Source organism: Podarcis tiliguerta (assembly GCF_965153285.1).
Source record: "Podarcis tiliguerta genome assembly, chromosome: 3".
NCBI classification, from domain to species: Eukaryota; Metazoa; Chordata; class Lepidosauria; order Squamata; family Lacertidae; genus Podarcis; species Podarcis tiliguerta.
In genome coordinates this window covers 10,658,038-10,671,114 of record NC_139536.1, presented here as the reverse complement: position 1 = coordinate 10,671,114, position 13,077 = coordinate 10,658,038, and positions in this window count along the sequence as shown.

Sequence of the window (13,077 nt, the reverse complement as noted above, 5' to 3'; positions counted from 1 at the left end):
GCAGGTAGTTCACTGACAACCTTTCAGTGTATGGCCAGTGACACCCATATATATAACCCCTTTAAGAGGAGGACCCTGGAATCGCCACCACAGGGGGGTGAGTCACCACTTCACGCCTCCCCCCCCCCCGGGAAGAAAAGACTAAAGGATGAATTACTATGGGGAAGACAAAACCTGCCAATGCAGGGAAAAAAAATTCCCAGTCCTTCAACAGCAACCAGTCAAAGACCATAGCAGTGCCCACTAAACAGGAAGAAAAAGTTAAACTTCAAACCAGAAAACATTAAACAAAAGGAGGGGAGGGAGGGTGAATCTCCAGAGCCGACTGCCTGGCTATTGTCGGCTCCACCCCCTATTTATAAATGGGGCTGGCCCCACCTCCCAGCAAGAAACTTGATTACTGAGGCTGGGCGTGAACCTCCAAATAATAACACTGAGAGGTAAGCCAGCCCCCTCTCTACTAGTAAGTTCCCTGGAATAATAATAATAATAATAATAATAATAATAATAATAATAATAATTTATTATTTGTACCCTGCCCATCTGGCTGGGTTTCCCCAGCCACTCTGGGCGGCTTCCAACAAAGATGAAAAATACACTAAAATGTCACATATTAAAAACTTCCCTGAACAGTGCTGCCTTCAGATGTCTTCTGAATGTCAGGTAGTTGTTTATTGCTTTCACATCTGATGGGAGGGCATTCCACAGGGCGGGCACCACTACCGAGAAGGCCCTCTGCCTGGTTCCCTGTAACTTGGCCTCTCACAGTGAGGGAACCGCCAGAAGACCCTCGGAGCTGGACCTCAGTGTCTGGGCAGAACAATGGGGGTGGAGACGCTCCTTCAGATATACTGGACCGAGGCCGTTTAGGGCTTTAAAGGTCAGCACCAACACTTTGAATTGTGCTCGGAAACGTACTGGGAGCCAATGTAGGTCTTTCAAGACCGGTGTTATATGGTCTCGGTGGCTGCTCCCAGTCACCAGTCTAGCTGCCGCATTCTGGATTAGTTGTAGTTTCCGGGTCACCTTCAAAGGTAGCCCCACGTAGAGTGCATTGCAGTAGTCCAAGCGGGAGATAACCAGAGCGTGCACCACTCTGGCGAGACAGTCTGTGGGCAGATAGGGTCTCAGCCTGCGTACCAGATTGAGCTGGTAAACAGCTGCCCTGGATACAGAATTGACCTGTGCCTCCATGGACAGCTGTGAGTCCAGAATGATTCCCAGGCTGCGCCCTTTCTGGAAAGGGCATCCATAATGGAAATTGTGAGTGTTCCTTATCTACCCAGCTTCTCTCTGCCACTCATCATTTCACACACTTTTATTTGTTTCTCTGTTGGTCATCTCAAAACCGGTTTTGCTTTGAACTCCTCTTTCCTCCAAGCCTTCTTGGTGTTTGATTTCTCCCACTGTTTCCCATAGTCAACCTACTGCCAAGGCAAATCACTTCCTATCCATTTCTTCTGGGAACAAAGCCAATCCACAGCACAAGAATATCTTCTCCCCCTTCCAATCCTATAAATCCCCTTCTCATATACGAGCCCAAAGTAGCCAGGCTTTTGCACCTCATGGAGGTGTAGAGGGGCCCCCAGATCTTGGGAAATTTGTGTGGGTGACTTGCAACCATTAGGGGATAACAGAAAGAAACCCCAATGCAGATGTAGTATACAGCCTGAAGATCTTTGGACCAAGCCCCAGCCGAGCATGTTTGGGAAAGATTGAGTGCTGTGCCAGCAGAGAAAATATGAACATCTTTGTCTGCTGACAGGAATAAAATGTAACTTGTCACACGGGCTGATATCCTGTATTGATGGCCCTTTGTAAGATACACAGATGCTACTGAGTCAGATACATAAATATTGATGGGATCATGCAGTGTTTCCGAGCTGTCTTATGATTCCTCCCCCCCCCCCCTTTCCTGATAAAAAAAGAGGTAATTGTCTTCAGGGTTGAGAAATCTGAAAGCAGGTCTAGGTTCGCCACCTGGAAAACTGTGAGTGGAGAGTTTGTCAAGCCGTTTGGTAGGGGGCAAAACGAAGAGGAGACCATCAGGGAACACTTTTGTAGAACTTTAACCACAGGCATCCTCTAAACAGCCTCGGTCCAGTATATCTGAAGGAGCATCTCCACCCCCATCGTTCTGCCCGGACACTGAGGTCCAGCGCCGAGGGCCTTCTGGCGGTTCCCTCACTGCGAGAGGCCAAGTTACAGGGAACCAGGCAGAGGGCCTTCTCGGTAGTGGCGCCCGCCCTGTGGAACACCCTCCCATCAGATGTCAAAGCGATAAACAACTACCTGACATTCAGAAGACATCTTAAGACAGCCCTGTTCAGGGAAGTTTTTAATATGTGACATTTTAGTATATTTTTCATTTTTGTTGGAAGCCGCCCAGAATGGCTGGGGAAACCCAGCCAGATGGCGGGGTACAAATAATAAATTATTATTATTATTATTATTATTATTATTATTATTATTATTATTATATTATTATAATTATTATTATTATTATCATCATCATCATACTGGGGGGGATTCAACTAGCCTGGCACACTAGCAGAAGCCAGTGCCATGAGTGTAATAGGACTTCCCCACCTTTTCTCCTAAATCTACTCAAGAGAAAACTCAGAACAGCATGTGTGAGGAGGGAAGGAGAGACTGTTCCATTTGGTAATAAAAAATGCTCGCACCAACAGAATGATCAGAAGAGCACAACGCTGATGTCCTCCCAAGTTTGTTTGTGTTTTTGGTTTTGTTATTATTATTTTAGCTATTCAACAAGTTAGCTATTCAACAACAATTAGCTGTTCAACAAGTCATGGATTGTTGTTGTTTAGTCAATCGGACTCTTCGTGACCCCATGGACCAGAGCGCGCCAGGCACTCCTGTCTTCCACTGCCTCCTGCAGTTTGGTCAAATTCATGTTGGTCGCTTCTATAACACTGTCCAACCATCTTGTCGTCTGTCATCCCCTTCTCCTTGTGTCCTCAATCTTATCCAACATCAGAGTTTTTCCCCAGAGAGTCTTCTCTTCTCAGAGAAGTCATGGATAAAGGTAAAGGTAAAGGGACCCCTGACCATTAGGTCCAGTCGTGGCCGACTCTGGGGTTGCGGCGCTCATCTCGCTTTATTGGCCGAGGGAGCCGGTGTACAGCTTCCAGGTCATGTGGCCAGCATGACTAAGCTGCTTCTGGTGAACCAGAGCAGCGCATGGAAACACTGTTTACCTTCCTGATGGAGGGGTACCTATTTATCTACTTGTACTTTGATATACTTTCGAACTGCTAGGTGGGCAGGAGAAGGGACCGAGGGGGAGCTCACCCCGTCGCGGGGATTTGAACCGCCGACCTTCTGATCAGCAAGTCCTAGGCTCTGTGGTTTAACCCACAGTGCCACCCGTGTCCCTGTCATGGATACCTGATGATAAATATCCAGACTCATCTGAATATAAATGGGCTTTGATTTTCTGCCACAAAAGTGACTCTTTCTACTGCGTAGATTAGTGGTGGGGAGGTCAAAGACTTGACTCCCTTGTGGACAACCTTCCCCATGGCACTGGGGGTCGGGGACAGAGACAAAAGTGGGTGGAGCAACAGGTATGACTGTCATCTTTCCAGCCATGCAAGTGCCCGAGGTTGAAACAAAGAGAACCTTTGCTCAAGTTTGCACCTGGCCCTGCCCACCCTTGTGATGTGGCTCCCATAATATTTTTCAGAAGGGAATGTGGCCCTTGACCTGAAAAATGCTCATGGGAAGAACAGGGCATGTGAAGGGAGGCAGTATAAGGATTAAGGAGAATTTGGTTTGGTCCACATTTTAAAGCAAGCCAACCTGCTACATGATTCCTCAACTTATATGTGGATCATGACACAGTTAATAATCAGATTGCGCACTTCTCCTAAATTTATGAGAGAGCTTTGGTTTAAAAAACGGATGGAGATGTCAATTTTTTGGGGAAATGCATGCAAAATATCAGCTTTTAGGAGGAAACACATAGCGAAGTGGGTAAAAAACAGTATTTTGCAGGAGGGTGCATATAAAATGTGTGTTTTACGGAACACTGCATACAAAATGTGTGCCACTTAAATGCATTTTTTTGTGTTTTTTAAAAAGAAAAGTCTACAGAAAATAGGATGGGATCAGACATGTGGATGAAAACGTACAAGACTGACATGGAACACAAATGTGTTGAAGATCTTTCTGTTCCTCCTACCCTGCTCCTTCCCCCATGCTTTCATGAGTTTACAGTAACAAAGTTTGTGTTTCTCTACCATTTTACCCCAATCAAATGACCCACAGTATTTCCTTTCTGTTCATGCCATATGCATTTAAATACCTTTCATACTATCTTGGAAGCATCTTACCAGCTGGTTCTGGTTCTCTTCCAGTGCATGTCTCCTTAGCGGCAGGTAAAAAGGGCGCAATGAAAAATTAATATGCGTACAGCAAGAAAATCCATTTAAATCAGGAATGACATGGGACCAGCAAAGCCATCTTTGTCGGTAGATGTAACGGTCCAATTCTGTGTATATGTCTTGTAGTAGAAATCAAGAGCTGGGGATAAGCTTGACAGCCCCATCCTTTCCATGTTTGGTAGGACGTAAGTACCACTGCACTCAATTGGATTTGCAGCGCAATCCTGTATCTGCCCGGAACATCATCCCAGTGGATTGTAACTACTATTACCTGGTCAGAAATACCCCCCCCTTTTTTAGGAAGGTGATTCAGAGGGTCATGGTGGAACAACTGCAGCCATTATTGGTAGGAAGTGATGATCTGAACCCATGCCAGTCTGAGTTCTGGTTGGGTGAGTGAATCAGCCTTGATTGCCTTTATAGAGAGAAGGGAGTATGACCTTTTTCTCAATATCTCATCTACTTTTGATACTATCGCCCATGGTATCCTTTTGGGCTGCTTGTGTGTGTCACTGTCCGGGTTACATGCAGTCGGAGTCCGGGCTTGGTACGTCGTGACCAGGGTAGAAGACGGGACGCAGGAATCAGCAGTCCAGGGTCAGCAGTCCAGGGGTCAGGAAGCCAAGAGTCCACGAATCAGGATACCAAAAGTCAGGAAGCCAAAGCACAGCTAGGTGGGTAGCATGTTGCTGTGGCAAAGAGCCAGAGGGAAATGCTGGTCTTATATACCCCTCCTGGCCCTTGCCACCAGGTGCTATGAGTCTTCTGTTAAGCTTCACCTGTGCGGCCGCACCTTGCTCTTCCAGGCCAAACTCAGGAAGGCCCCAGCCTTGCGAGGCCCTACCAGTCACAGGGCCTGGCTCCTGCACGCACTCCTGACAGTGTGGAGTGGGCATTGGTGGCTCTGTGCTATAGTGACTCAGTTTCTACCTCCAGGTTTGTGTCCAAAGAGTAGCTTTCATGTTTATGGAGTGCCACAAGTTGCTATTTTGTCCTTTGTGCCATTCAGAAGCACTGTTGCCTTCAGCTGTGAAGGAAGAACATAGCCATCCTGGCTAGTAGCCATTGATAGCCCTCTCCTCCAGGAATTTGTGTCACCCTCTTTTAATCTCATCCAAGTTGGTGCCCATCACTGCCTCCTCAGGGAGTGGGTTTCCTAAACAGCCTCTGCCCAGTATACCTGAAGGAGCATCTCCACCCCCATCGTTCAGCCTAGACACTGAGGTCCAGCTCTGAGGGCCTTCTGGCTGTTCCCACACTGCATGAAAGGAGGTTGCAGGGAACCAGGCAGAGGGCTTTCTTGGTAGTGGCGCCCACCCTGTGGAACACCCTCACATCAGATGTCAAGGAAATAAACAACTATCTGACTTTTAGAAGACATCTGAAGGGAAGGTTTTAATGTTCAGTGTTTTAGCCACTCAGAATGGCTGGGGAAACCCAGCCAGATGGGCGGGATATAAATAAATTATTATTATTATTATTATTATTTGCTCTCTTCTACTTCTTCTTCTTCTTCTTCTTCTTCTTCTTCTTCTTCTTCTTCTTCTTCATATTCTGTTGGGAGCTGCCCAGAGTGGCTGGGGAAACCCAGCTAGATGGGTGGGGTATAAATAAGAAGTTGTTGTTGTTGTTGTTGTTGTTGTTGTTGTTGTTGTGTGAAGAAGTCCTTTCTTTCATCTGTCCTGAATCTTCCGACAATCAGCTTCATCAGATCTCCACAATTTCTAGCGTCATGAGAGAAGGAGAATAATTTTTCTCGATCCACTTTCACCATGTCACCCACAATTTATCATGTCACCTCCAACTCACCTTTCCTCTAAACTAAAAAGTCCCAAATACTGCAACTGTTCCTCATAGGGTAGTCTCTCCACCCCGTAGAATTATAGGGCAAGTGGCTGACCTTGAGTCTACCACCTCCTTAGATACTTCATTGCTCTGTTGGACAGCTCTCTCCATCACAACGTTCTTCCTGATGTTTAGTTAGAATCTATTTTCTTGTAACTTGAATATATTGGTTGGGTTCCTACCATTTGCAGTGGCAGAAAATAAGCTTGCTCCATCTTCCATGTGACAGCCCTTCAGATGCTTGCAGACAGCTGATGTGTTTTGCTAACGTGTTTGACATTCATCCAGTAGGCTTTCTCAGCTATTGCACCTCCACGCTTAAAGAGCTTTCCCTGCTGAAGTTCTGCTTGTCTTGTAGCAGTTCAAGGCAACTTTAACATCAAAAATGTGCTACACAACTGATTTGGGTACAAATCAAATCCAGGAGCCATTGCTTAAACCTACTCCTTGCAGTCTCCCTCATCACTTTGCACCACCTGTTTTCCCCCCAGATACAAATCAGATCCTTTTGTGTGCATTGTCTCTGCAGTTAGTTTAATTGCATAACATCCATCAAAATTTCCTTCCCCGCAACCTGTGGATGCAAGGATTTTGCCCTGCTTGCCTCCCTTCAGGACAGCTATCTGAGCCTTCTGCAGCAGCAACAGCAAATATTCCATGTTCGTATAGGGCTCATTCAGACTGCCTTTTGTGCTGTGTTTTAAGACACAGATCTGGGATGTAGAGTCAGTGTCCAAGCTTTTATTTTTTTGTCCTGCACTTTCCTCATGAAAACCCTGTGTTTTACCACTGAATCAGAGCAAACAGCCAGAGATTGCCATTTGCTTGTATTCAGCAGTAAAGCACGGGTTTCCCCAGGTAAAACGCCAGGGCGAAACCAAAAAACACACTCGGACACAGAGTTTTCAAGTGTGGACCTGTTTCTGGAAATTGTGGTGCAATTGTGGTACGTTTCCGAGCACAATTCAAAGTGTTGGTGCTGACCTTTAAAGCCCTAAAAGGCCTCGGTCCAGTATACCTGAAGGAGCGTCTCCACCCCCATCTTTCAGCCCGGACACTGAGATCCAGTGCCGAGGACCTTCTGGCGGTTCCCTCATTGCGAGAAGTGAGGTTACAGGGAACCAGACAGAGGGCCTTCTCGGTAGTGGCGCCCACCCTGTGGAACACCCTCCCTTCAGATGTGAAGGAAATAAGCAGCTATCCTATCTTTAAAAGACATCTGAAGGCAGCCCTGTTTAGGGAAGTTTGTAATATTTAATGCTGTACTGTTTTTGACACTTGATTGGGAGCCGCCCAGATGGGCGGGGTATAAATAATAAATTATTATTATTGTTATTGTTATTGTTGTTGTTGTTATTATTATTATTATTAGAAGCCTGGTTGTGCCCTTCATGAGTAATAACCATGGATATTTGTAGCCTCAGCCTGAGGCTGACAGAAGTGGCAATATTTTCATCCATTTACCAAGTTGTTGTTCAAGAAGCAGAGACAGGCATTTGAAGAAGCTGAAAAGTGTCTGCTTTGTGATGCCTGAAAGAGGGGGAAAGCCATTACCTCTGTCACAAATCACAATGCACTTCTGTTTTGAATCCGTCCCTTTGAGAAATGTATGGCCAGTTGGGAGTGTGGCAATTTGTGGCAGAAAGAAATCAGAGCAATTATTAGGATGGACAGGAAGAAAAGGTGTTGCCTTTGTGTGTATTAAGTGCCATTCTTTCCAGCAGCCCTTTGAATCCCTCTTGCTGATGTAAATTTGACGGTAGTGCAGTAGAGGTGCTTTATTATTCTCCCTGGATCACTTTTTCCTGTAAAGGAAAACAACAACAACAACCATCAGTTTTCTCCTCTGGGGGGATTGCAAGAAAGAAAGGCACCCACAGAAAAACACAAAGCCATAGAGAATTCAACTATCACTGTGAATACTTTTGACCCTTCTTCGTTGCTTTCTCCATCTTAAGTCATATGTACTTCATGTTGTGAAAGGCTCTCTGGCCCTGTGGCTCACATGCATGCAATTAGAAGGCACACATTTCACTGTAGGAAGTTCCAAATCGTTACTAGAAGGCTATGAGACTTTTTAAATTCATCAGTTTATAAAATGTCTTTTAAATAATAAATACCAGTATACAAACCTAGACAGCATCTTAGAAAGCAGAGACATCACCTTGCCAACAAAAGTCCATATAGTTAAAGCTATGGTTTTCCCAGTAGTGATGTATGGAAGTGAGGGCTGGACCATAAAGAAGGCTGATCGCCGGAGAATTGATGCTTTTGAATTATGGTGCTGGAGGAGACTCTTGAGAGTCCCATGGACTGCAAGAAGATCAAACCTATCCATTCTGAAGGAAATCAGCCGTGAGTGCTCACTGGAAGGACAGATCCTGAAGCTGAGGCTGCAATACTTTGGCCACCTCATGAGAAGACTCCCTGGAAAAGATCCTGATGTTGGGAAAGATGGAGGGCACAAGGAGAAGGGGACGACAGAGGACGAGATGGTTGGACAGTGTTCTCGAAGCTACCAGCATGAGTTTGACCAAACTGTGGGAGGCAGTGGAAGATAGGAGTGCCTGGCGTGCTCTGGTCCATGGGATCATGAAGAGTCGGACACGACTAAACGACTAAACGACTAAACAACATACAAGTGGGACTCATAGAATCAGGTCTTCTACTCCAACCCCCTGTCTGCAATGCATGAATCACGGCTAAAGGATTCCATGGAATCCCTTCCAACACCACAACTCTTTGGGGTGCTGTAGGCTTGATAGGGAGGCTCTAGGGGCCATACCTGACTCCTGGGCTGGTGGTTCTCCACTCCTGTTCTAAGCTCTTAGCTCAGTTCAGGGCTCAAGTTCACTTTTCAGGGCCCTTCACTTTTCTGCCGCGGAGACATGAGGGAATAGGAGTCACGACTCACGGAAAGGGCGCATTGGAAAAAGCATGAACAACCTATAAAAAGAAATGGAGGCCTTTCATCTTTGATATTTATAACTGGAGCCCTCTTAAAACATATTAGTGGCTGTGAATCTCCAAACGCCTTGTTCAGTTCTGATTTATTGACGGAGCAAGTCACAACAAAATCCCGCTATAAAAATAATGCCTGCTATATTTCATTGCTTTCTGTTCAGGCTTTCCTTTCCTTCTGCTTTATTTACCTCGATTTTGAAAATGAAGACCTGAAGGTGACTAATAATTTGAGCCAGGACATGCTGTGCTGACAACCGAAGATCAGGTCCCTGAGTCAGCATTCCGTCTGGAGGCAACAGAAGGTTTCATTTAAATATGGAGCAGAAGGGCAGCATTGGGGAATGACTGCTTCCATTGCGAGAACCACCTCTTCCCATCGTGGTCAAAACAGAACACATGACCACAAATAATTTGCGGCCCTATTTAGGGAAGTTTTTAATTTCTGACGCTGCATTGTTTTTAATATTTGCTTGGAAGCCACCCAGAGTGGCTGGGGAAACCCAGCCAGATGGGTGGGGTATAAATAATGAATAATAAATTATTGTTATTGTTGTTATTGTTATTTGCATGCAGCCCTATATTTGCAGGAGGAGTGGGCAGGCTCAGTCTTTATTGACAGTAGAACTCCCACCCATGGCTGTGCCAGCCCATTGGCAAATTGCAATAACAAGGAACAACAGATATCAAACTTAAATATTTTTCAGTAAACCCAAAGTATTTCAGTGACAGCAATAGATAGCAGTGCAATTTGATTAGTTTTGCAATATAGTGGGGATGGGGAACGAAACCAGGCACCTTCAGATACAGTGGTACCTCGGGTTAAGTACCGTATTTTTCGTCCCATAGGACGCTCCGTCCCATAGGACGCACCTAGTTTTTTGGGGGGGAAATAAAGGAAAAAAAATTTCCTTTATTTTCCCCCCAAAAGCAGGTCCGGGAAACCCAACCAGGTCGAGGAACAGCGGGGTGGTGGCGCTGCGCCTCCCTGCTGTCCCCCGAGCTTGTGGGGCTGGCCAATGTCTGCCTGGCGTGAGGGGCGCCCTGAAGCAGAGCGCCCCTCACGCCAGGCAGCAGGCTGCTATCTGCAGCGTGGGGAGCGCTGCGGGGAACTCCTGCAGCGTTCCCCATGCTGCGGGTGTCTGCCTGGCGCGAGGGGCGCCCTGAAGCAGAGCGCCCCTCGCGCCAGGCAGCAGGCTGCTATCTGCAGCGTGGGGAGCGCTGCGGGGAACTCCTGCAGCGTTCCCCATGCTGCAGATGTATGCCCGGCGCGAGGGGCGCTCTGCTTCAGGGCGCCCCGCCCGCCGGGCTGCAGGCTGCTATCCGCAGCGTGGGGAGCGCTGCAGGGAACTCCTGGAGGGCTCCCCACGCTGCAGGTGTCTGCCTGGCGTGAGGGGCGCTCTGCTTCAGGGCACCCCTCGCGCCAGGCGGCAGGCTGCTATCCGCAGCGTGGGGAGCGCTGCAGGGAACTCCTGGAGGGCTCCCCACGCTGCGGGTGTCTGCCCGACGCGAGGGGCGCTCTGCTTCAGGGCGCCCCACCCGCCGGGCGGCAGGCTGCTATCCGCAGCCTAGACATCCCTGCGGGACCTCCTGCAGGGCTGCCTAGGGTGCGGATGTGTTCCCCAAGCGCCGGGCGCTCTGCTTTCAGGGCGCCCGACGCTCCGGGAAGCAGGCTGCTATCCGCAGCCTAGACATCCCTGCGGGACCTCCCGCAGGGCTGCCTAGGCTGCGGATGTCTTCCTGAAGCCTGGAGAGCGAGAGGGGTTGGTGCGCACCGACCGCTCTCGCTCTCCACGCTTCAGCGAAAGCCTGCATTCGCCCCATAGGACGCACCCAGATTTCCGCTTCATTTTTGGAGGCGGAAAAGTGCGTCTTATAGGGCGAAAAATACGGTACTTAATTCGTTCCAGAGGTCTGTACTTAACCTGAATCTGTTCTTAACCTGAAGCACCACTTTAGCTAATGGGGCCTCCTGCTGCTGCTGCGCCGCCGGAGCACAATTTCTGTTCTCATCCTGAAGCAAAGTTCAGAAGTGCAATTTGATTAGTTTTGCAATATAGTGGGCATGGGGAACCAGGCAACTTCAGATACTCCTGTAGTACAGACTCCATTGTGTGCCTGCTCGTTATTTCCTCCATGGAATAAACTAAAACCTAAATGTCCCTACAGAAGAAGAAGAAGAGTTTGGATTTGATATCCCGCCTTTCACTCCCCTTCAGGAGTCTCAAAGCGGCTGACATTCTCCTTTCCCTTCCTCCCCCACAACAAACACTCTGTGAGATGAGTGGGGCTGAGAGACTTCAAAGAAGTGTGACTAGCCCAAGGTCACCCAGCAGCTGCATGTGGAGGAGCGGAGACCTCCTGCTCTTAACCACTACACCACACTGGCTCTTCCCCTTCCTCAATTTGAATGATTGGCCACACAGCTCCTTAGCCATAGACTGAGACTCTGTGGTCCTCCATGTGTCTCTCAGACTACAACTCCCATCACCCCTGACCATTGACTGTGCTGGGTGGGGCTTGTGGCAGCTGGAATCCAACACAACCTTGATCATGACACTGACAACCCATGATAAGGAAATACACATATATTTAACATCCTTTACTTTATAAACTTTTTTTTTTTACATTTCTGTTGTTGAAGTTTACAAATCTTTGTGGCTCCCAGATTTAAAGAGACAGAGGGATGCAAGGAGAGAACAATAGACAGGGTATGAAACAATCTTAAGAAAGTACACACATTAGATTAAGATGGAAGTTGCTCCTTTGATCACACAGTGTCACATGAAAATGTGAATTCACAATGGGAGGAAAGTGTTCCTGTGTGAGTGCTTCTCTCAGCAGAATTGAGGCAAGGGTACCATGGCCAGCTCCCTACAGGGTTGAGGTTAGAGATTTCACAAGAGCGGAGCTCAGATGTTGCTTCAGCAGCAGTCATTCTCAGTCTGAGCCTTAAGCAGGAGTTGCAACTCTGTCTCAGGGGCCAGATCTACCTTCACTGAGAGGAGTGTCTTTGTCTTAAAACCTTTGTCTTAAAACCAGCAGTTGTTGACTTTGACAAGAGTAGGAGGGAGTTTGGTTGCACTGGGGCTTTTGAGTTGGAATTCTCGGAGTCAAAAGACCACTTCTTATGGCTGGAAGGGTGCTGGCACTGTGTGCTCTTATTGTGGAAGTTCTTCCAGTTGGTGAGGTACTTTTGGGGCTACTCCTAATCCCACGCTGAATTCCCAGCCTCATTCCCTAGAAAAGATGAAGTCTGACATCAGGGACATAACAAAAAGCTCTCATTACAGTGGTACCTCACGTTAAGAACTTAATTCGTTCTGGAGGTCTGTTCTTAACCTGAATAATAAATAATAATAATAATAATAATAATAATAATAATAATAATAATAAAAATTTTTATTTATATCCCGTCCTCCCCAGCCGAAGCCGGGAGGACGGGATATAAAAATTAATTAAAATCAAAATTGATGGCAACCATAAACTAAAGCTTTGTAAAGATTGCCAAAGGAGGGAGTCAGGCTGCGCCCTGACCAAAGGCCTGGTGGAACAGCTCTGTCCTGCGGAAAGATGTCAAGTCCTGCAGGGCCCTTGTCTCTTGTGACAGAGCGTTCCACCAGGTTGGAGCCGCAGCCGAAAAGGCCCTGGTTCTAGTTGAGGCCTGTTCTTAACCTGAGGTACCACTTTAGCTAATGGGGCCTCCTGCTGCCACCTCACTGCCGCCACGCGATTTCTGTTCTCATCCTGAAGCAAAGTTCTTAACCCAAGGTACTATTTCTGGGTTGGCGGAGTCTGTAACCTGAAGCGTCTGTAACCTGAAGCATCTGTAACCCAAGGTACCGCTGTAATGTCAATGGGG